This window comes from Carassius carassius, chromosome 8, assembly GCF_963082965.1.
Source record: "Carassius carassius chromosome 8, fCarCar2.1, whole genome shotgun sequence".
NCBI classification, from domain to species: Eukaryota; Metazoa; Chordata; class Actinopteri; order Cypriniformes; family Cyprinidae; genus Carassius; species Carassius carassius.
In genome coordinates this window covers 31,934,187-31,955,819 of record NC_081762.1, presented here as the reverse complement: position 1 = coordinate 31,955,819, position 21,633 = coordinate 31,934,187, and the positions used below count along the sequence as shown (strand labels likewise).

At 43.2% G+C, this 21,633-nt stretch overlaps 8 non-coding genes across 8 annotated transcripts; all 8 read right to left on the bottom strand.

The window, feature by feature from the left end:
* Positions 1–1,339: 1,339 nt before the first annotated feature.
* Positions 1,340–1,411, bottom strand: trnaq-cug (transfer RNA glutamine (anticodon CUG)). Its single transcript has one exon. It is a non-coding gene; the product is annotated as a tRNA-Gln (tRNA).
* Positions 1,412–1,708: 297 nt separating this feature from the next.
* On the bottom strand, positions 1,709–1,781 carry trnaf-gaa (transfer RNA phenylalanine (anticodon GAA)). The gene has a single exon. It is a non-coding gene; the product is annotated as a tRNA-Phe (tRNA).
* An 82-nt stretch (positions 1,782–1,863) lies between these two features.
* Positions 1,864–1,937, bottom strand: trnai-aau (transfer RNA isoleucine (anticodon AAU)). The gene has a single exon. It is a non-coding gene; the product is annotated as a tRNA-Ile (tRNA).
* A 96-nt stretch (positions 1,938–2,033) lies between these two features.
* On the bottom strand, positions 2,034–2,105 carry trnap-ugg (transfer RNA proline (anticodon UGG)). Its single transcript has one exon. It is a non-coding gene; the product is annotated as a tRNA-Pro (tRNA).
* Positions 2,106–7,079: 4,974 nt separating this feature from the next.
* On the bottom strand, positions 7,080–7,151 carry trnaq-uug (transfer RNA glutamine (anticodon UUG)). The gene has a single exon. It is a non-coding gene; the product is annotated as a tRNA-Gln (tRNA).
* Positions 7,152–7,398: 247 nt separating this feature from the next.
* trnai-aau (transfer RNA isoleucine (anticodon AAU)) lies at positions 7,399–7,472 on the bottom strand. Its single transcript has one exon. It is a non-coding gene; the product is annotated as a tRNA-Ile (tRNA).
* Positions 7,473–8,502: 1,030 nt separating this feature from the next.
* On the bottom strand, positions 8,503–8,574 carry trnaq-uug (transfer RNA glutamine (anticodon UUG)). The gene has a single exon. It is a non-coding gene; the product is annotated as a tRNA-Gln (tRNA).
* A 135-nt stretch (positions 8,575–8,709) lies between these two features.
* Positions 8,710–8,782, bottom strand: trnaf-gaa (transfer RNA phenylalanine (anticodon GAA)). Its single transcript has one exon. It is a non-coding gene; the product is annotated as a tRNA-Phe (tRNA).
* Between the last annotated feature and the right edge of the window lie 12,851 nt (positions 8,783–21,633).

Sequence of the window (21,633 nt, the reverse complement as noted above, 5' to 3'; positions counted from 1 at the left end):
ATTTGGTAACGATTTTTACAATTAAAATGTGTATGTGTTATTATGTGTTAATACCAAATATAAATGTAAATAGTTTAATCATTATTTTCATTCATAGGGCCCAGAAACCATGATTTCTTAGACAATAAACACATCATTGTTGACAGTAGCATAGCTTAATTAGCTGACGGTCGATAAATTTAACTTATCTGATCATTTATCATGTGAAAAGTTACAGGTTCACAGGTACTGAAGAAAGCATGAACTGTACATGCTAGCTAGCTATACTGACACGATTCATTTTCCAAAAATACACACTGTATATGAACAAATAATGACCAATTTTCAATGAATGAAGTAATAGCCTTACCTTTAACAAAGATGACAATAACAACGACCGGGGCATGGTCAAAAGGAGGCCACAGGAGAGAAACGCGATTGGAGAAAAGTAAGCCACGGAAGAGAAACGCGATTGATCAAAAGTAAGCCACAGGCGAAACGCGATTGGTCAAAAGTAAGCCACAGGCGGAACGCGATTGGTCAAAAGTAAGCCACAGGCGAAACGCGATTGGCTCATGTGGGCTTACTTTGTGCTTACTTTGGCTCAGTCGGTGGGAAGCAGTAGGCGCAAGCGAGAGGTAGTGGGATCGATGCCTGCATTCTCCAAGTTGGCTCCTGCCCTTTTACTCACACATCCCTAAATCAGTGGTTTTCAATCCTGTCCTGGAGGAATCCCTGCCCTGCACATTTCGCATTTCCTCTCATCTAACACACCTGTTTCAAATCATCAGCTCATTAGTAGAGACTGCAAGACCTGATTTGGGTGTGTCCAATAAGGGAGACATACAAAATGTTCAGGGCAGGGGTGCCTCCAGGAAAGGTTTGAAAACCATTGCCCTAAAGAGACCGACTGAGCGTTGACGCAATGCTGCCACACTCCCACGTTAGCTTTTTTTGGGCTCACAGCTGCCAAAACGTATTTCAGACATGGTCCTGTGCAATTTATTTGCAAAACAGTGCCATTTTACGCACAGTTCCCTAAAGCAGTGGTTTTCAAACCTGTCCTGGAGGCAACCCTGCCCTTCACATTTTGTATGTCTCCCTTATTAGACACACCCAAATCAGGTCTTGCAGTCTCTACTAATGAGCTGATGATTTGAAACAGGTGTGTTAGATGAGGGGAAATGCGAAATGTGCAGGGCAGGGGTGCCTCCAGGACAGGTTTGAGAACCACTGCCCTAAAGAGACAGACTGAGCATCGATGCAATGCGGCCACACTCTCTACGTTAGTTAATTTTTTTATACTAAAAGCTGCCGAAAGGTATTTCAGACATTGTCCTGCGCAAACTGGTTGCAAAATAGGTCCCACCGAGATTTGAACTCGGATCACTGGATTCAGAGTCCAGAGTGCTAACCATTACACCATGGAACCTTAACTGAAGCAGCTGTTGCTCACAGGGCCACAAACACTGGCACCAGTGCCAAACTAGTGCTGTTTTATCTTTTCCTGCGGCAAGAAAGCACACAGGCTCCACCGAGATTCAAACTCAGATCACTGGATTCAAAGCCCAGAGTGCCATTACACCACGGAACCGAAACTGCTTGGTTGGAGGCCAACTTGGAAACAGATAGCTCTCTGGCTGTGGGGAAGCAGTTATACAGAGAGGTTGGAACCCAGTGATTTTTGGTCAATGGCCCACCTCAAAAAAGGGAAAAGAGTGGGAGATGTTGCCGTAACCCGGGATCGAACCAGGGACCTTTAGATCTTCAGTCTAATGCTCTCCCAACTGAGCTATTTCGGCTACAACAAACCTCTGCTTAGCAAGCAGGGAATTCGGAGCTGAAGAGCAGAGCAGAGATGAGCCCCCAGACAATAAAAACAGCTGGCCAGTATGGGAATCAAACCCACAACCTTGGCGTTATTAGCACCACGCTCTAACCAGCTGAGCTAACCGGCCTGGCTTAGCCATCCGTGTCTGCCTGATTGGAAAAAACCTACCATAATGTTTGTGAATGCAATGAGACAATAAAGCTTCACGTTTTAACCTGAACAAGGGCTCGTCCGGGATTTAAACTCGGGACCTCTCGCACCCAAAGCGAGAATCATACCCCTAGACCAACGAGCCTTCTTGCCCAAAGACACGAAAAAATAGCTATTTCAGCAACAACAAAAGAAGGAACATGAACTAACGTGGAAGCAATCAAAGTCCTCGAGACAGTGTGAAAGGCTAACGAATGCAAGTTGGCCTCTTAATTGACCTAAAAATGGGGCTGTATCTAACATGTAGAGGGATGTTAGGGAGGACAGCTGAAATGGTCAGATGTCACTTAGACCAGCGGGCCTCAATTCCAGTCCTCGCGCCACCTGCTCTTCACATTTTGTAAGTTTCTCGTATAGCTTCAGACATTTGTTCCATTCGAACGTAAGTGCCCTGAGAACTGGACATCACATGACATCCCTCCGTGATTCAAGTTCAAAGTGTATGTATACGTTCAATTCATAGTGAGTAATACAGTGGTGTATCGAGGTAAATGATGTCACACTTCTCCATGTGTGAAGAAGTTGCGCAGCACAAATCCGTGAACCAATGTTCCAAAGTGAAGTATACTTTGACGGATTTCCCCTGCTCAGGGAGTGGGGAGCAATGAACAGTGTGTAGGGACCATGTCAATCACTAGGAGCTCACTTCTAATGAGCTGATTATCCGAATCAGGTGTGCTAACAAAGAGAGACATGCAAAACATGCAGACCTGGTGGGAGCGAGGACTAGAATTGAGAACCGCTTCCTTAGACTTTAAGTCAGTGTGAGCAAAAGAGGTGAGAAGTTGTCTGCATTATCCGAGTGTTCCAAGGTAGCCTACATAATACAAGAATCCATACACATGCATACTGGCGTAACAAGACCGAGAAGGTCCTTAAACACAAAAGCTTAATCTCTTTGTTAATTCGACAACATAATCTCGGCCAGTGCAAAGGAGCAAGCCCAGAGGAGGGACAGCCTCTTTGCATCAAACCCGTCATTCCCAGCTATGCTCGTCATTCTTGAAAGGCCAGGGGAATTAGCGCAAATGGTAGAGCGCTCGCTTAGCATGCGAGAGGTAGGGGGATCGATGCCCGCATTCTCCAAGTTGGCTCCTGCCCTTTTACTCACACATCCCTAGATCAGTGGTTTTCAATCCTGTCCTGGAGGCATCCCTGCCCTGCACATTTCGCATTTCCCCTCATCTAACACACCTGTTTCAAATCATCAGCTCATTAGTAGAGACTGCAAGACCTGATTCGGGTGTGTCTAATAAGGGAGACATACAAAATGTTCAGGGCAGGGGTGCCTCCAAGAAAGGTTTGAAAACCATTGCCCTAAAGAGACCGACTGAGCGTTGACGCAATGCTGCCACACTCCCACGTAAGCTTTTTTTGGGCTCACAGCTGCCAAAAAGTATTTCAGACATGGTCCTGTGCAAATTGGTTGCAAAACAGTGCCATATTACGCACAGTTCCCTAAAACAGTGGTTTTCAAACCTGTCCTGGAGGCACCCCTGCCGTTCACATTTTGAATGTTTCCCTCATCTAACACACCTGTTTCAAATCATCAGCTCATTAGTAGAGACCGCGAGACCTTATTTGGGTGTGTCTAATAAGGGAGACAATAAAAATGTGCAGGGCAGGGGTGCCTCCAGGACAGGTTTGAGAACCACTGCCCTAAAGAGACAGACTGAGCATCGATGCAATGCGGCCACACTCTCTACGTTAGTTAATTTTTTTGGACTAAAAGGTGCCGAAAAGTAGTGATGGCAAAATCGAGGCCTCGTGAACCAATGAAACAGTTGAACCAAATGTGCCATATTGTTTCGAGGCTTCGAATCAATCCGACACCCATCTCAACGGTGACACCTAGTGGTCACTTGCAGGTGTTGATCTGAAACAACCTTGACGAGCCATTAAAAAAATGTGTTGTTTTTTTATTATTATAATGTTCTAATATGTGAAGCTTGTAACTTATAGGCTCCTCACTGTGCATAATGTTATTTTGGTCATGAAAAATGAATATTAATAAAAGAAATCAAGCCACAATGTCTCACTTTTTTAGAGATTTTTATTCAAAAATATTAATTTATCTGCTGTGGAAGGACTTAGCCTACTTCTTTTTTTACAGATAATTTCTCCAGCCTTTGAAAAAATCCTCTCACAAGGGACACTTGTTGCTGGCATACAAAGATATTTTTTTGCAAGGACATACAAATGAGGAAAGATTACTGCTCTCTCTTTCCAGTAAGTTAGTGGATCATGAGTTCTGGGCAAATACGCATCGTTGATGTATTTTTTCACTTCCACTGTGGCATCAGCTGTAGCATTGTGTATCATCTTGGTTTGATGGATGCGAGTATCAAAAAGTTCCCATAAACTGTCCTGTGTTTCTACTGGTGTTGATGTTGATGGTGATGATGATGATGATGATGGGTGTGATGTTGACATTTCTGGGTCTGAATAAAAATGAAAACAGCAATTAGTAACAAATCCTAAACTGACGGCATATATGAAGGATATATTATATTACATGATTCAGATTACATAACATAACACAGACTGAAACTGCTCACCAGGATTTGTGTTTGAACGCATCAGTGAAGCACACTCCAGTGTGATATGCTTTTCAGCTTCCTGGGCTTTGGCAGCATTTCCTAATGCCACATTTTTGAACCTTGGGTCCAGCAGTGTAGCCAGTGCCAAGGCTCTAAAACTCTCATAACCTCCACATCTGGAGTGCAGACCTTCTTGCAGATGTGAGCCTATGAGCCAAAACAGGAGAAACACATATTTATAATAATGACAATAATATGACAGTTATGGCCAATCACATGGGTAGTATGGTCATTGTGGCCTACCTAATTGAACAGTTGATTCCTGCGTTGCATTTCCTTTTTTCTGTGCAAGCTTGTGCTGCAACATCCTGTACAGTGGTATAAGCTTTGAAGCAGACACTCTCTTTTCCTCTGACATCTCTGTTGTTGCGAGTTTGAATGGTTGCAGTATTGACAATGATTGTTCAATAATGTCATAATCAATACTTGTCAGGGGAGCAGTATCATTGTTTAAGTTGGAAAGTGCAGCAGCCACTGGTTCACGTTGGTCATACAAGCGCTGTAGCATGTCAAATGTGCTGTTCCATCTCGTGTCAACCTCCTGTATCAGTTTCAGAGTTGGTCTTCCCATCAAGCTCTGCATCTCCACAAGCTTGTCCTTTGCTTTGCAGCTGGATCTGAACAACCCCACTATCTTTCTGGCCTTCTGGCGTATTTCATTGATGACTGGGGTTTGATCTAGTGCCTTTTTCACAATCAAATTTAAAGTATGAGCAAAACATGGGACATGGCGAAGGTGGAGTAGCTGGGCACTTAGGATCATGTTAGATGCATTGTCAGTCACCATGCACTGAACTTTGGAGGTTATTCCCCACTCAGCCATTAGCAAGGTTTTAGCCTCCATGAGATGCTGGGCTGTGTGGGTTTGGTAAAACCTCCTTACACCCAGTACAACAGTTGCCATTTTTGCCTCTGGTGTTATGTAATGGCAAGTCACACCAAGATATCCATCCATTATAATGGAGGACCACATGTCAGCTGTAAGGCTAACAAATTCGGCCTTTTGTAGGTCCTCCATTGTCTTCTCCTTGGCTTTGTTGTACTTTTCACTGACCATTATTTTAAGCACCTTCCGGGATGGGAGGACATAGCTTGGATCAAGCTTGTTCACAAATGCCCTGAATCCCTCATCGTCCACGATGGTGAAGGGCTGCAGATCCTTCACCACCATGTTTATAAGAGCCTCATCCAATTCCCTCTGTCTGACTTTTAAAAGAGAAGACAAAACATACTTTCAGACAAATACATTGGAAAAATACAGCTTCAATTAGTGCACATCTATTAAAAGTATAGCCTACTGGTTCATTATTTGGAAACCTTCCAGTATTTATAATCAGTGCTTTATATAACTTATAAACTTTATAAACAGTGTCCCAAAAGGTTGTAATTATATTTCAATTATAATTATATCCCAAACAATGCATACCTTGCTTAGATGGCCCAGCAGTGTCAGTAGCAGGCCTAGGTACAGGGGGAATGCCATCCTCTGCACCCTGCAAAATGGCAGGATGAGTGCTCCTCAAATGGCGCATCATGGATGATGTATTGTTGCAGTAGGCTAGCTGCCGATCACAATACACACATCTCACTTTATTTGGGGTTTCTAAATGGAAATGCTCCCACACCACAGATGTACGGCATCTCATCTGGGGAGCTTCCATTTTATCTATCTATCCAAATCTATCTATCTATATATGAATCGATCTATGTATCTAGATATGTATCTATAATCTATGTATCTATATATGTATCTATCTGTAATATATGTATTTATATATGTATCTATAATCTATCTATATATGTATCTATCTATAATATATGTATTTATATATGTATCTGTAATCTATCTATATATGTATCTATCTATTAATCTAGCTGTCTATATATATTTATATCTATGTATCTATTAATGTGTCACTATATGTATACTCTGTCTGTCTCTAGCCTCTCAGTCAATGTGTTGTGTAAATTTAAATGTAAGTCTAAATTGCCTATAACTAATCAAATCGCACTATGTCACTATATCACCAAAAATCCGCTATCTCAAAGTCAAACTCCTCTCACAAAAACCCACGAGGTCAAAATGCGTTTATTTCACTTTTATACAGATGTGCGATTGTGTGGTCTGTTCCCGACCGTTCCAATCAAACGCTGGTTCGGCGGACCACACCTGATGAAACAATTAGTGAAACAGTTCGAGGCTTCGTTTGGTCATAGTCACGTGACATGGGTGTTTCGAATCACGCTTCGGATCAGTGTTTCGACACATCTGCGCTTCGGGATCTCGCAAAGCTTCGGAACGACTGTTTCGCTTCAGCCATCCTTACCGAAAAGTATTTCAGACAAACCATTACACCATGGAACCTTAACTGGTGCAGCTGTTGCTCACAGGGCCACAAACACTGGCACCATCGCCAAACTAGTGCTGTTTTAGCTTTTCCTGCGGCAAGAAAGCACACAGGCTCCACCGAGATTCGAACTCAGATCGCTGGATTCAAAGCCCAGAGTGCTGACCATTACACCATGGAACCGAAACTGCTTAGTTGGAGGCCAACTTGGAAACAGATAGCTCTCTGGCTGTGGGGAAGCAGTAATACAGAGAGGTTGGAACCCAGTGATTTTTGGTCAATGGCCCGCCTCAAAAAAGGGAAAAGTGTGGGAGATGTTGCCGAAACCCGGGATCGAACCAGGGACCTTTAGATCTTCAGTGTAACGCTCTCCCAACTGATCACCCTACTCTTTGTCAGAGCTGAAGAGCCCCCAGACAATAAAAACAGCTGGCTAGTACAGGGATCGAACCCGCGACCTTGGCGTTATTAGCACCAAGCTCTAACCAGCTGAGCTAACCGGCCTGGCTTAGCCATCAGTGTCTGCCTGATTGAAAAAAAAACTGCCATAATGTTTGTGAATCCAATGAGACAATAAAGCTTAACGTTTCAACCCGAATCAGGTGTGCTAACAAAGAGAGACATGCAAAACATGCAGACCTGGGGGGAGCGAGGACTAGAACTGAGAACCGCTTCCTTAGACTTTAAGTCAGTGTGAGCAAAAGAGGTGAAAAGTTGTCTGCATGACCCGAGTGTTCCAAGGTAGCCTACATAATACAAGAATCCATACACATGCATACTGGCGTAAAAAGACCGAGAAGGTCCTTAAACACAAAAGCTTAATCTCTCTGTTAATTCGACAACATAATCTCGGCCAGTGCAAAGGAGCAAGCCCAGAGGAGGGATAGCCTCTTTGCATCAAACCCGTCATTCCCAGCTATGCTCGTCATTCTCGAAAGACCAGGGGAATTAGTTGAAATGGTAGAGCGCTTGCTTAGCATTCGAGAGGTAGTGGGATCGATGCCCGCATTCTCCAAGTTGGCTCCTGCCATTTTACTCACACATCCCTAGATCAGTGGTTTTCAATACTGTCCTGGAGGCATCCCTGCCCTGCACATTTCGCATTTCCCCTCATCTAACACACCTGTTTCAAATCATCAGCTCATTAGTAGAGACCGCGAGACCTTATTTGGGTGTGTCTAATAAGGGAGACAATAAAAATGTGCAGGGCAGGGGTGCCTCCAGGACAGGTTTGAGAACCACTGCCCTAAAGAGACAGACTGAGCATCGATGCAATGCGGCCACACTCTCTAAGTTAGTTAATTTTTTTGGACTAAAAGGTGCCGAAAAGTATTTCAGACATTGTCCTGCGCAAACTGGTGGCAAAATAGGTCCCACCGAGATTTGAAAATGGATCACTTGATTCAGAGTCCAGAGTGCTAACTATTACACCATGGAACCTTAACTGGTGCAGCTGTTGCTCACAGGGCCACAAACACTTGCACCATCGCCAAACTAGTGCTGTTTTATCTTTTCCTGCGGCAAGAAAGCACACAGGCTCCACCGAGTTTCGAACTCAGATCGCTGGATTCAAAGCCCAGAGTGCTGACCATTACACCATGGAACCAAAACTGTTTGGTTGGAGGCCAACTTGGAAACAGATAGCTCTCTGGCTGTGGGGAAGCAGTTATACAGAGAGGTTGGAACCCAGTGATTTTTGGTCAATGGCTCGCCTCAAAAAAGGGAAAAGTGTGGGAGATGTTGCCAAAACCCGGGATCGAGCCAGGGACCTTTAGATCTTCAGTCTAACACTCTCCCAACTGAGCTATTTCAGCTACAACAAACCTCTGCTTAGCAAGCAGGGATTTCAGTGAGATCACCCTACTCTTTGTGTGAGCTGAAGAGCAGAGCAGAGATGAGCCCCCAGACAATAAAAACAGCTGGCCAGTACAGGCATCGAACCCGCGACCTTGGCGTTATTAGCAGCACGCACTAATCAGCTGAGCTAACCGGCCTGGCTTAGCCATTAGTGTCTGCCTGATTGAAAAAAAACAGCTATAATGTTTGTGAATGCAATGAGACAATAAAGCTTCACGTTTCAACCCGAATCAGGTGTGCTAACAAAGAGAGAAATGCAAAACATGCAGACCTGGTGGGAGCGAGGACTAGAATTGAGAACCGCTTCCTTAGACTTTAAGTCAGTGTGAGCAAAAGAGGTGAGAAGTTGTCTGCATGATCCGAGTGTTCCAAGGTAGCCTACATAATACAAGAATCCATACACATGCATACTGGCGTAACAAGACCGAGAAGGTCCTTAAACACAAAAGCTTAATCTCTTTGTTAATTTGACAACATAATCTCGGCCAGTGCAAAGGAGCAAGCCCAGAGGAGGGACAGCCTCTTTGCATCAAACCCGTCATTCCCAGCTATGCTCGTCATTCTTGAAAGGCCAGGGGAATTAGCTCAAATGGTAGAGCGCTCGCTTAGCATGCGAGAGGTAGGGGGATCGATGCCTGCATTCTCCAAGTTGGCTCCTGCCCTTTTACTCACACATCCCTAGATCAGTGGTTTTCAATCCTGTCCTGGAGGCATCCCTGCCCTGCACAATTCGCATTTCCCCTCATCTAACAGACCTGTTTCAAATCATCAGCTCATTAGTAGAGACTGCAAGACCTGATTTGGGTGTGTTTAATAAGGGAGACATACAAAATGTTCAGGGCAGTGGTGCCTCCAGGAAAGGTTTGAAAACCATTGCCCTAAAGAGACCCGCTGGTCTTAGTGACATCTGACCGTTTCAGCTGTCCTCCCTAACATCCCTCTACATGTTAGATACAGCCCCATTTTTAGGTCAATTAAGAGGCCAACTTGCATTCGATGCGCATTTTCAGGCCTATCTCCTTGAGGGCTTGATGCGTTGGAATGATGACCGAATGGAAGATGCCATAAAACGGGCGTCCTCCATTCGGACATATGGCAGTGCCATGAGAGAGGCTGTGGACCGGCTTAGCCGAACAGTCTTTGGGAAGCCCTGGGATGAGCGCTATCGCCCTCCTGGAGCATATACAGGTAAGAAATTTAATTTGTTCTTTTGCAATATTCTATTAAGTTATCTATTTAGCCTCCAATGTACTTGATAAATTATTAAGAGCACTTTTTTTCTTTTTTTATTATTTTATTATTGTAGGTGAATGGCTGGGAATCGAGTACCTTTACAGCCAGACTGGCAAAACACTGACTCCAGTGCTCCAGAACCCAGAGGAGGAAGACCGGCTGGTGGAGGAGGTTGATGATCAGGACCTGCTAGATGAGGGGTTTGAGGAAGAGAGCATGGAGGACATCACAGTTCCAGTGCTGTATGAGGATGACCCCTGCCGTGATCTCAGAAACAGCCCCTCATCTTTGCCTCTGCCTCAGTCCCCAGCATCACTGGCTGAGCCGTCCACATCATCTGGAGGAGAGGGACAGCATCTCGCCCCTGCCTCTTCTGTGCTGTCACAGCCATCTGACACTGGAAGCAGTGTCTCCGGCGAGGCTCAGGTAAGACACTCTAAGGGCTTTATTTTGTTTCAGTCTCGTTTTATTCCAAATACACTACAAGCAAGGTGTTTTTTTTAAGCCTGCATTTATTTGATTCAAAATACAACAAAAGCAGTAATATTTTGAAATATTTTTACTATTTAAAATAACTGCTATCCATTTGAATATATTTAAAAAAGTAATTCAGTCTTGTGATTTCAATGCTGAATTTTAGCATCATTACTCAGGGCACACGATTCTTCAGAAATCATTCCAATTTGCTGCTAAAAAAACCGGGTGCCGGGTGCTATATTATTATTATTATTAGGTTAAAAATAGCTCCTAGAGATTTTTTATTTAGGTTTCTTTGATGAATAGAAAGTTCAGTATATATTGTAACATTATAAATGTCTTTATCATCTATTTAATGCGTCCTTGCTAAATAAAAGGATTAATTTCTATAATTTAATACTAAATATATAATGATTTAAATGTTCTGACTCCACACTTTTGGATGGTATAGTGTATAATGTTAAAAAAGCTTTTTATTACAGATAAACTCTTATCTTGGATCCTTCTATTCATCAAAGAATCTTGAACAAAATGTACACAACTGTTCTAAATATTGATAATAATATCAATAAAAAAAGGTTTCTAGAACAACAAATCAGGATATCTGAATGATTTCTGAAGATCATGTGACACTGAAGACTGGAGGAATGATGCTGAAAATACAGCTGTGCATCACAGAAATAACTTACACTTTAAACTATATTCAAATAGAAAGCATTTTTATTTTAAATAGTAAAATTATTTCACAATATAATGGCTTTTGTTGTATTTGAATAAAATAAATGCAGGCTTGTTGAGCAGTATACTTTAAAAAATGTAAAAAAAATATTTCTGTTCAAAGGCTTTTAACTGAAAGTGTATATTAACACTAATCTGCATTTACTAGGGAGCAGTCATTGGACCTGATGGCATCGCTGGGTAGGACAAGGTCCAGGATCTGGCTGGTTTCCTGGTGGGTCTTCGTGAGGCTCCTTACCTCACCGACCTGCAGGTGACAGAGGCCATCCAGCTGTGGACAGCTCTCCCTGACGTTGATAAACAGCGGGTCAACTATCAGCCTCGACATCAGCCTCAGCTGACACATGGGCGCTTTAAGGCACCGAAGCGGTCCGGAGTCACACCGGGTGTGGAGAGTGTGAAACGGTGTCTGATTGGACATCCTGGGGGTCCAGCACAGTGGCCCAGCACCAGCCGCTTGGTTGAGGCCATTTGTATGAAGCTGTGTGCTTTACACAAGTCACCGACCAAGAAGGCTGGAGTTTGCACCCCCAGGTGGTCTAAAATACTTTCAGATTACCACCACATCCGAGACCTGGTGCTTAACAGTCGAAGGCTGATGGATGAAACAATGATCCAGCTGTTTGAGCTGAACCAGAGGACACTCATTCAGTGGTAAGCAAGGCACATTATTTGGTTCCAGGGAACTGAATACTTCTGTACACACACACACACACACACACAGACACACACACACACACATATATATATATATATATATATATATATATATTACAAGTAATTTACTTTCATTTTTCAACGGCAGCAGAAGAATCATTGTTTATATTACATGGGCCCACTCTTTTCATATTTTTTTATATAAGTAGTACATATTATCTTTCCTGTGTATATATATATTGTTTATATTATATGGGCCCACTCTTTTCATATTTTTTTTTTATACAAGTACATTATATCTATCCTGTATATATTTTGTTTATATTATATGGGCCCACTCTTATCATATTGTCCTTTTTATATTGTGTGTATGTATGTGTGTTTTCATTTTAATAAAACATTTTGTATATATTACTTGGGCCCACTCTTTTATATTGTTCTTTTTATATTGTGTGTATGTGTTTGTATTCATTTTAATAGAACATTTTTTTGATCAGATAAAAAAAAAATCTGCTAAATCATATCAATCAAATCATATCCACACACACAAAACATATTTTAAGAAACGTTTTTTATTAATTCTATTTAAACACAAACATGAAAAAAGTTTTTTTTAATAATACACACACAAATCTATGTAGTATAAAAGCAATCAATGGTATGTCATAGATAACAAAATAAAAGTCTCGGTTTATTGCACGCTTAACAATACACGTCGTGGACATATGACGTCATGGCTCATCTGAGAGAGCACGGGTTCGAATCCAGGCCGCGCAGGGTAGAATTGTTTCACATGTAATAACAACTCTTCAAAACGCAGAAACATATACCCCGAGTATTGCCGCAGGGGAAATCCTTTGGCGTTTTCACGTGTTCTGCGTCTTTTTCGCTTGCGTGCGGGGCTCAAAGATTGGACCCCTTCCTCATGCTAAGCGAGCGCTCTACCATTTGAGCTAATTCCCCTGGCCTTTCAAGAATGACGAGCATAGCTGGGAATGATGGGTTTGATGCAAAGAGGCTGTCCCTCCTCTGGGCTTGCTCCTTTGCACTGGCCGAGATTATGTTGTCGAATTAACAAAGAGATTAAGCTTTTGTGTTTAAGGACCTTCTCGGTCTTTTTACGCCAGTATGCATGTGTATGGATTCTTGTATTATGTAGGCTACCTTGGAACACTCGGATCATGCAGACAACTTCTCACCTCTTTTGCTCACACTGACTTAAAGTCTAAGGAAGCGGTTCTCAATTCTAGTCCTCGCTCCCACCAGGTCTGCATGTTTTGCATGTCTCTCTTTGTTAGCACACCTGATTCGGATAATCAGCTCATTAGAAGTGAGCTCATAGTGATTGACATGGTCTCTACACACTGTTCATTGCTCCCCACTCCCTGAGCAGGGGAAATCCGTCAAAGTATACTTCATTTTGGAACATTGGTTCACGGATTTGTGCTGCGCAACTTCTTCACACATGGAGAAGTGTGACATCATTTACCTCGATACACCACTGTATTAATCACTATGAATTGAACGTATACATACGCTTTGAACTTGAATCACGGAGGGATGTCATGTGATGTCCAGTTCTCAGGGCACTTACGTTCGAATGGAACAAATGTCTGAAGCTATACGAGAAACTTACAAAATGTGAAGAGCAGGGGGCGCGAGGACTGGAATTGAGGCCCGCTAATCTAAGTGACATCTGACCATTTCAGCTGTCCTCCCTAACATCCCTCTACATGTTAGATACAGCCCCATTTTTAGGTCAATTAAGAGGCAAACTTGCATTCGTTAGCCTTTCACACTGTCTCGAGAACTTTGATTGCTTCCACATTAGTTCATGTTCCTTCTTTTATTGTTGCTGAAATAGCTATTTTTTCTTGTCTTTGGGCCTTCTTTTCAGTGCCTTTCACACTGTCTGGTCTAGGGGTATGATTCTCGCTTTGGGTGCGAGAGTGCCCGGGTTCAAATCCCGGACGAGCCCTTGTTCAGGTTAAAATGTTAAGCTTTATTGTCTCATTGCATTCACAAACATTATGGCAGGTTTTTTCCGATCAGGCAGACACTGATGGCTAAATTAGCTCGGTCGCGGGTTCGATCCCCGTACTGGCCAGCTGTTTTTATTGTCTGGGGGCTCATCTCTGCTCTGCTCTTCAGCTCCGACAATGAGTAGGGTGATCTCACTGAAATCCCTTGCTAAGCAGAGGTCTGTTGTAGCCAAAATAGCTCAGTTGGGAGACCGTTAGACTGAAGATCTAAAGGTCCCTGGTTCGGTCCCGGGTTTCAGCAACATCTCCCACTCTTTTCCCTTTTTTGAGGCGGGCCATTGACCAAAAATCACTGGGTTCCAACCTCTCTGTATAACTGCTTCCCCACAGCCAGAGAGCTATCTGTTTCCAAGTTGGCCTCCAACCAAGCAGTTTCGGTTCCATGGTGTAATTGTCAGCACTCTGGGCTTTGAATCCAGTGATCTGAGTTCGAATCTCGGTGGAGCCTGTGTGCTTTCTTGCAGCAGGAAAAGATAAAACAGCACTGGTTTGGCGATGGTGCCAGTGTTTGTGGCCCTGTGAGCAACAGCTGCTCCAGTTAAGGTTCCATGGTGTAATGGTTAGCACTCTGAACTCTGAATCCAGTGATCTGAGTTCAAATCTCGGTGGGACCTAGTTTGCGCAGGACAATGTCTGAAATACTTTTCGGCACCTTTTAGTCCAAAAAAATTTACTAACGTAGAGAGTGTGGCCGCATTGCATCGATGCTCAGTCTGTTTCTTTAGGGCAGTGGTTCTCAAACCTGTCCTGGAGGCACCCCTGCCCTGCACATTTTTATTGTCTCCCTTTTTAGACACACCCAAATAAGGTCTCGCGGTCTCTACTAATGAGCTGATGATTTGAAACAGGTGTGTTAGATGAGGGGAAATGCGAAATGTGCAGGGCAGGGATGCCTCCAGGACAGGATTGAAAACCACTGCTTTAGGGAACTGTGCGTAAAATGGCACTGTTTTGCAACCAATTTGCACAGGACCATGTCTGAAATACTTTTTGGCAGCTGTGAGCCCAAAAAAAGCTAACGTGGGAGTGTGGCAGCATTGCGTAAACGCTCAGTCGGTCTCTTTAGGGCAATGGTTTTCAAACCTTACCTGGAGGCACCCCTGCCCTGAACATTTTGTATGTCTCCCTTATTAGACACACCCAAATCAGGTCTTGCAGTCTCTACTAATGAGCTGATGATTTGAAACAGGTGTGTTAGATGAGGGGAAATGCGAAATGTGCAGGGCAGGGATGCCTCCAGGACAGGATTGAAAACCACTGATCTAGGGATGTGTGAGTAAAAGGGCAGGAGCCAACTTGGAGAATGCGGGCATCGATCACGCTACCTCTCGCGCCTACTGCTTCCCACCGACTGAGCCAAAGTAAGCCCAAAGTAAGCCCACATGAGCCAATCGCGTTTCGCCTGTGGCTTACTTTTGACCAATCGCGTTCCGCCTGTGGCTTACTTTTGACCAATCGCGTTCCGCCTGTGGCTTACTTTTGAACAATCGCGTTTCGCCTGTGGCTTACTTTTGAACAATCTTGTTTCTCTCCCGTGGCTTACTTTTGATCAATCGCGTTTCTCTCCTGTGGCCTCCTTTTGACCAATCGCCGTTGTTGTCATCTTTGTTAAAGGTAAGGCTATTACTTTATTCATTGAAAACTGGTCATTATTTGTTCATATACAGTGTGTATTTTTGGAAAATGAATCGTGTCAGTATAGCTAGCTAGCATGTACAGTTCATGCTTTCTTCAGTACCTGTGAACCTGTAACTTTTCACATGATAAATGATCAGATAAGTTAAATTTATCGACCGTCAGCTAATTAAGCTATGCTACTGTCAACAATGATGTGTTTATTGTCTAAGAAATCATGGTTTCTGGGCCCTATGAATGAAAATAATGATTAAACTATTTACATTTATATTTGGTATTAACACATAATAACACACACACATTTTAATTGTAAAAATCGTTACCAAATTGTTGTGGAGATATGGAAAACTGCATTTACCAAGAAATAATTGATATTTTCTAAAATAATGTAATAATAATGACTTTTTTTTATAAAAAAACATTGAGAGTCTTAACTAAAAACAAACAAAAAAAGGCCAAATGTATCCATATGGGCCAAAGTATGTGGGAATAGTGCTCATTTTAATTTAGGTTGACCAGAAAGTTAAAAACACAGAAAAATGGCTGAGATTTTAAAAGGTAAAAGCACCTGGTGTAACCCTGGGGTAAGATGACAACATTTGAAGTATGATATATTTAATGTAATATTTTGTAGCCTGGTGTGTGTGTAATCATGGTTTAAGATGACAGCATTGAAAATAAAAGGAAATTTCAGACTTCATATTGACGTTACATATTTTATATGTCAGGGATTCCTGTCCTTTGTAGAAAACTCATCTTCAGGACAGTTTATGTCATGGCCATGTTTATTACCACAGTAATATAGTTTATGCGTAGCTTGTTAAATTATTGTTACACACTTAACATGCAGGTGTCTTTTAGATTGCAAAAGGTAGTAGTCTTTTTCTGATTTTCATTTCAGAAAATGTATGCATATCCCTCTTTTCAACGGCAATCGGCAACATCAAGCCGACTCCTCATGGCACCTTCGGCGGAGGCGAGGCGCCTTGAAAATGTGGAGTCTGGAAGGGCCAAACCTAAGGAGGAGATGCTGTCAGAGGCCAGTACTTTTGTCAGCACAAACGGTGGAGACCCCAGTGACCAGTTTTTAGTACTGGCTCACTGCAAACTTCATTTTGGGAAGTACCAGGGCCAGAGATTTAGATGGCTCCTGGAAAACTCTCTGGGGTATGCCGTGTATTTGGTGCTCAGCATTTCCAATGAAACGGCGCAGACAACACCCCTGTCAGAAAATAAACAACTGTTCCTACAGTACTCTTCTCAAATTAGAGAGATGGCAGAAGAAGTGGAGAAGTATCAGAGGAAGCAGGAAATGCAGGCAGAAGCCCGGGCAACTGGAGACCAGGGCTGCTTGATGGTGGAGTTTGGTGACTTCCAGGGCCGGTCCATGAAAGATGTTTATGAGGACCAGAGCAAGGAGGCTCAAGCACTCATCAGGTACCTCGTTAAGGCAGATGCCAGGCCCAAAACCAACATGGCCATTTTCAAGACATATGTCCTGAAAAGATGGGCTTCTGCTGTGGGCACCAGCGTAAATCAGCCTGCACCTCACGCTGCAACCTCCAGTGCTTCTGCAACCACTGCACCTCCACCTGCAACTATCCAAACTGGTGTACAGAAGACCGCAACTGTGAAAGCGCTGTTGGCACGTGGCAAAAATTTGTCGCCTTCACAGCTGGCGAAAAAACTCACATCACCAGTTAAACCCTGTGAGTAGGAGTGTGAATATAGAATTTTACCTACAGCATTTCTACATATATTAATTTATCATTATGGCAAACTTGTCAACTTGCCGTTTCCAGATCCATTATTGCAGTCCACTTTACCTCCTCCAGCAGCAGAACCCCCAGCCAAACATTTGCCCCCCATGCAGCTTTTCGCTACTGGTAAGTAAGCACCATCTTACATATGTTTGTCTCTGTGTATTGTTCACAATGATAGTTTTAACATTTGTGCTCCAGGCAAGTCCGTTCCCATTGCTGAAGATGACGATGAGGAGCTGGTATTTGCTGCATCACAATGTGAAGCACAGCTAAATACAGGTGTGGCATATGACACAAATGCACATATTACAAGAATGTTTTGTGAAAACACACTGAGAAGCGTTATTTCTTGGGGGAAAATAATCAACATTTTAAAATATGTTTTGTTTACAATACAGAATTATATCATATCATGCCTCAAGCGGGATGCTTTCTTTGAGTGCACTTCTTCAAAACCGTAAGGATGTTCCAAGGTGTCAGTGTATTTATTTGCGTTTCCGAACTTACCCGTTGTTAGATAATCACCAGATAACTTTTTCACACCGCTTGCTCTTCTCACACACTCTTCAGCTCTCCCTGAGCAGACAGGATGGTGGAGATTCATTGTTCTAATGATTAGAGGAACAGTTTTTCCTTACTCTGTCTGTGTGTATGCTTCATGTCCGTGGGCTTCGTTGCTTTACACTTAATTCATCACACCACATTTTCCTTCCTCCATTCCATCTGATCCTCATTCTCCTTAAATTAATATAGTGTATGCTGTGTTCTTTGCTTCCTTAACACTAGTACCACTTTCTTCACTCTCGTTCCTAAATATAACATAATAATTATGAATACTTGTTCAAAAATTGTGCTTTGCAGGCTGTTTGTGCGCTGCATTTATGGCATATTACTATCAAATGCAACAGTCATCCTTATTGTTTTTTTTTTTTACTATTCACTCAGAGGACTGTGCTGGTCCATCTCCATCAGTGGAAACTGCCAAGGCACCAGCTCCTTCACATCACCAGCCACCAGCTGAGCTTCCAAGTCACTGGAAAGATCAACTTCCACCTTTCCAGCATGAGTGGATCCGGAACACACTATTTAAGGCCAACCCACGAACCGGCAAGTCAGAACTAGTGTCCCAGCTGAAACTTTGGTGGTATCCTCCTCAGCCCCCTTTAATAAACACTCAGCCCCCTGCCTCACCTGACCTCTTCTTCTATCGGCCCCTTTTCTTATGGATGCCGCTGAAGATGTGGTTATTTCCTCTTGTCTGGGTTCGCCCAGACTGTGGTAAGCACAGACTAACAGCGGCAGGAATTTACCGTACCGTGCGTAAGGTCTTGGACATCGACGGGTGGTATGACCTTGCCACTGAGTATCTGGAGTGCAAACGCTGCAAAAAGAAATATCCTGCCTGGTCTGAGGACATCCTAGGACAGCTGGATATGGGCCACCGCAGTCAGTTTCCAGCTTTGCTGACATACAGGTAATTCATAATGACAATCATTCATTATTAGGTGCTTTTATATGGGTTATTTTTTACCAACTAAAGCATTTGCATGATTATACTGTTGCTTCCTTAGATACTCATGTGACAACCGGGTGCTGAGGATGATGAGGGAGAGGACACTGGGCAACAGTGTGACTCAGCTTTACAGGAAGCTGATGGAACAGCACAGTGAGGCATGGACACAGCGTGTCTTGCAGTACCTGACTGCCTGCGAACCATTCACAAGGTCCTTCCTTGTGCAGCCTCCTGTGTTTGCTGATCCTCCACTTTTACCTGCCCTGCCTAAACCTAAGTGGCTGTTAGCCGTGTATGCCAGGGATGTTCTGGGGCGACTGCACGAGGTCAAGGCCAAATTAACATCTGTCTTTGGCTGTGTTCTCAAGATGGATTCGACAAAAAAGGTATCAAAGCCCTGTTTATATCCAGAAATTTGCCAGATATGGATATGTGTGTGATGTGCATACATAAAGAGCACATCTTTTATTTTTCCCAGTAGGTTACAAAGAAACTTGCCGGTGCTGCTTCAGGAACAGCTGCCTGGTGCACAAATGTCGGAAATGAACACGGCCAGGTCCTTGTCTCTGTGCTGACAGCTGCCGAGGGACATGGACTGGACTCCATGGCAGCTGGTCTGATGAAACGCTACCGAGAGGCAGGAGAGGCAGCCCCAAAAGTGATGTACGTGGACAGGGACTGCTGCAGTCAGTATGGCCAATCGCGGGTGAAGATCATGTTTTCGGAGTGGGATGAGCTTGTAGTGCGCCTCGACATCTGGCACTTCATGCGGCGATTTGCTGCAGGTGTCACGACAGAGGCTCATCCACTCTACGGGATCTTTATGGCACGTCTGTCCACGTGCATCTTTAAGTGGGATCCAGAGGATGTGGCTGCTCTTCGCTCTGCAAAAGAGAGTGACCTGGCGGCAAAGAAGACTGGCCACATCTCAGAAAAGGCGGTCAGTGCTCGCATTACCCGGAGGGAGTTGGCACTGCACTGCCGGAGGAGGACCAGGGGGGTGGAGGAGACCGCCAGATTGATTGGGTCACTGATTGATCAGTTTGACAGTGCGGATGGGAAGGACACCCTGGGAGTTCCTCTGCTGGACCACGAACGGATCCAGCAGATATGGAAGGAACAGCGCAAGCACGTCCAGTGTATACAAGACCCAGAGGACTTTCCGCTGTACATGAAGACAGGGACACTGAAGAAAGGCAGCGTGGAGCTGTGCTGCTACAGGTGTGCTCGTGGCTCTACCTCCTTGGAGTCGTTCCACCTCCACCTGAACCGTTTTATTCCAGGTATTACATGCATATGGATTATTATTTTTCTGTAGAAAATATAAGCACTGTAACTGCTTCCATCACTTTAAAGTAATGCCGCATTAATAAATGTCACACTCTACATTACAATTACTTTTTAATGTCATTAGCATTGACAAAGCTGTCTTGACTAACAAGTCACTAGTAATACAGGAATAAGTGACAATCATTTTTAATTTAGTTACACAACTCTATTAAATGTAGTATACAAGTTACTTCAGAGCACCTTATGTGTAGTACATATATTGTTCATATGTGACATATAAAACCCCTTTTTTATATATTTTTTAATATTATTTAACTTTTAGGAACCAGTGCCAGCGATGCGCATTTTCAGGCCTATCTCCTTGAGGGCTTGATGCGTTGGAATGATGACCGAATGGAAGATGCCATAAAACGGGCGTCCTCCATTCGGACATATGGCAGTGCCATGAGAGAGGCTGTGGACCGGCTTAGCCGAACAGTCTTTGGGAAGCCCTGGGATGAGCGCTATCGCCCTCCTGGAGCATATACAGGTAAGAAATTTAATTTGTTATTTTGCAATATTCTATTAAGTTATCTATTTAGCCTCCAATGTACTTGATAAATTATTAAGAGCACTTTTTTTTCTTTTTTTATTATTTTATTATTGTAGGTGAATTGCTGGGAATCGAGTACCTTTACAGCCAGACTGGCAAAACACTGACTCCAGTGCTCCAGAACCCAGAGGAGGAAGACCGGCTGGTGGAGGAGGTTGATGATCAGGACCTGCTAGATGAGGGGTTTGAGGAAGAGAGCATGGAGGACATCACAGTTCCAGTGCTGTATGAGGATGACCCCTGCCGTGATCTCAGAAACAGGCCCTCATCTTTGCCTCTGCCTCAGTCCCCAGCATCACTGGCTGAGCCGTCCACATCATCTGGAGGAGAGGGACAGTATCTCGCCCCTGCCTCTTCAGTGCTGTCACAGCCATCTGATACTGGAAGCAGTGTCTCCGGCGAGGCTCAGGTAAGACACTCTAAGGGCTTTATTTTGTTTCAGTCTCGTTTTATTCCAAATACACTACAAGCAAGGTGTTTTTTTTTAAGCCTGCATTTATTTGATTCAAAATACAACAAAAGCAGTAATATTTTGAAATATTTTTACTATTTAAAATAACTGCTATCCATTTGAATATATTTAAAAAAGTAATTCAGTCTTGTGATTTCAATGCTGAATTTAACATCATTACTCAGGGCACACGATTCTTCAGAAATCATTCCAATTTGCTGCTAAAAAAAAACGGGTGCTGGGTGCTATATTATTATTATTAGGTTAAAAATAGCTTCTAGGGATTTTTTGTTTAGGTTTCTTTGATGAATAGAAAGTTCAGTGTATATATTGTAACATTATAAATGTCTTTATCATCTATTTAATGCGTCCTTGCTAAATAAAAGTATTAATTTCTATAATTTAATACTAAATATA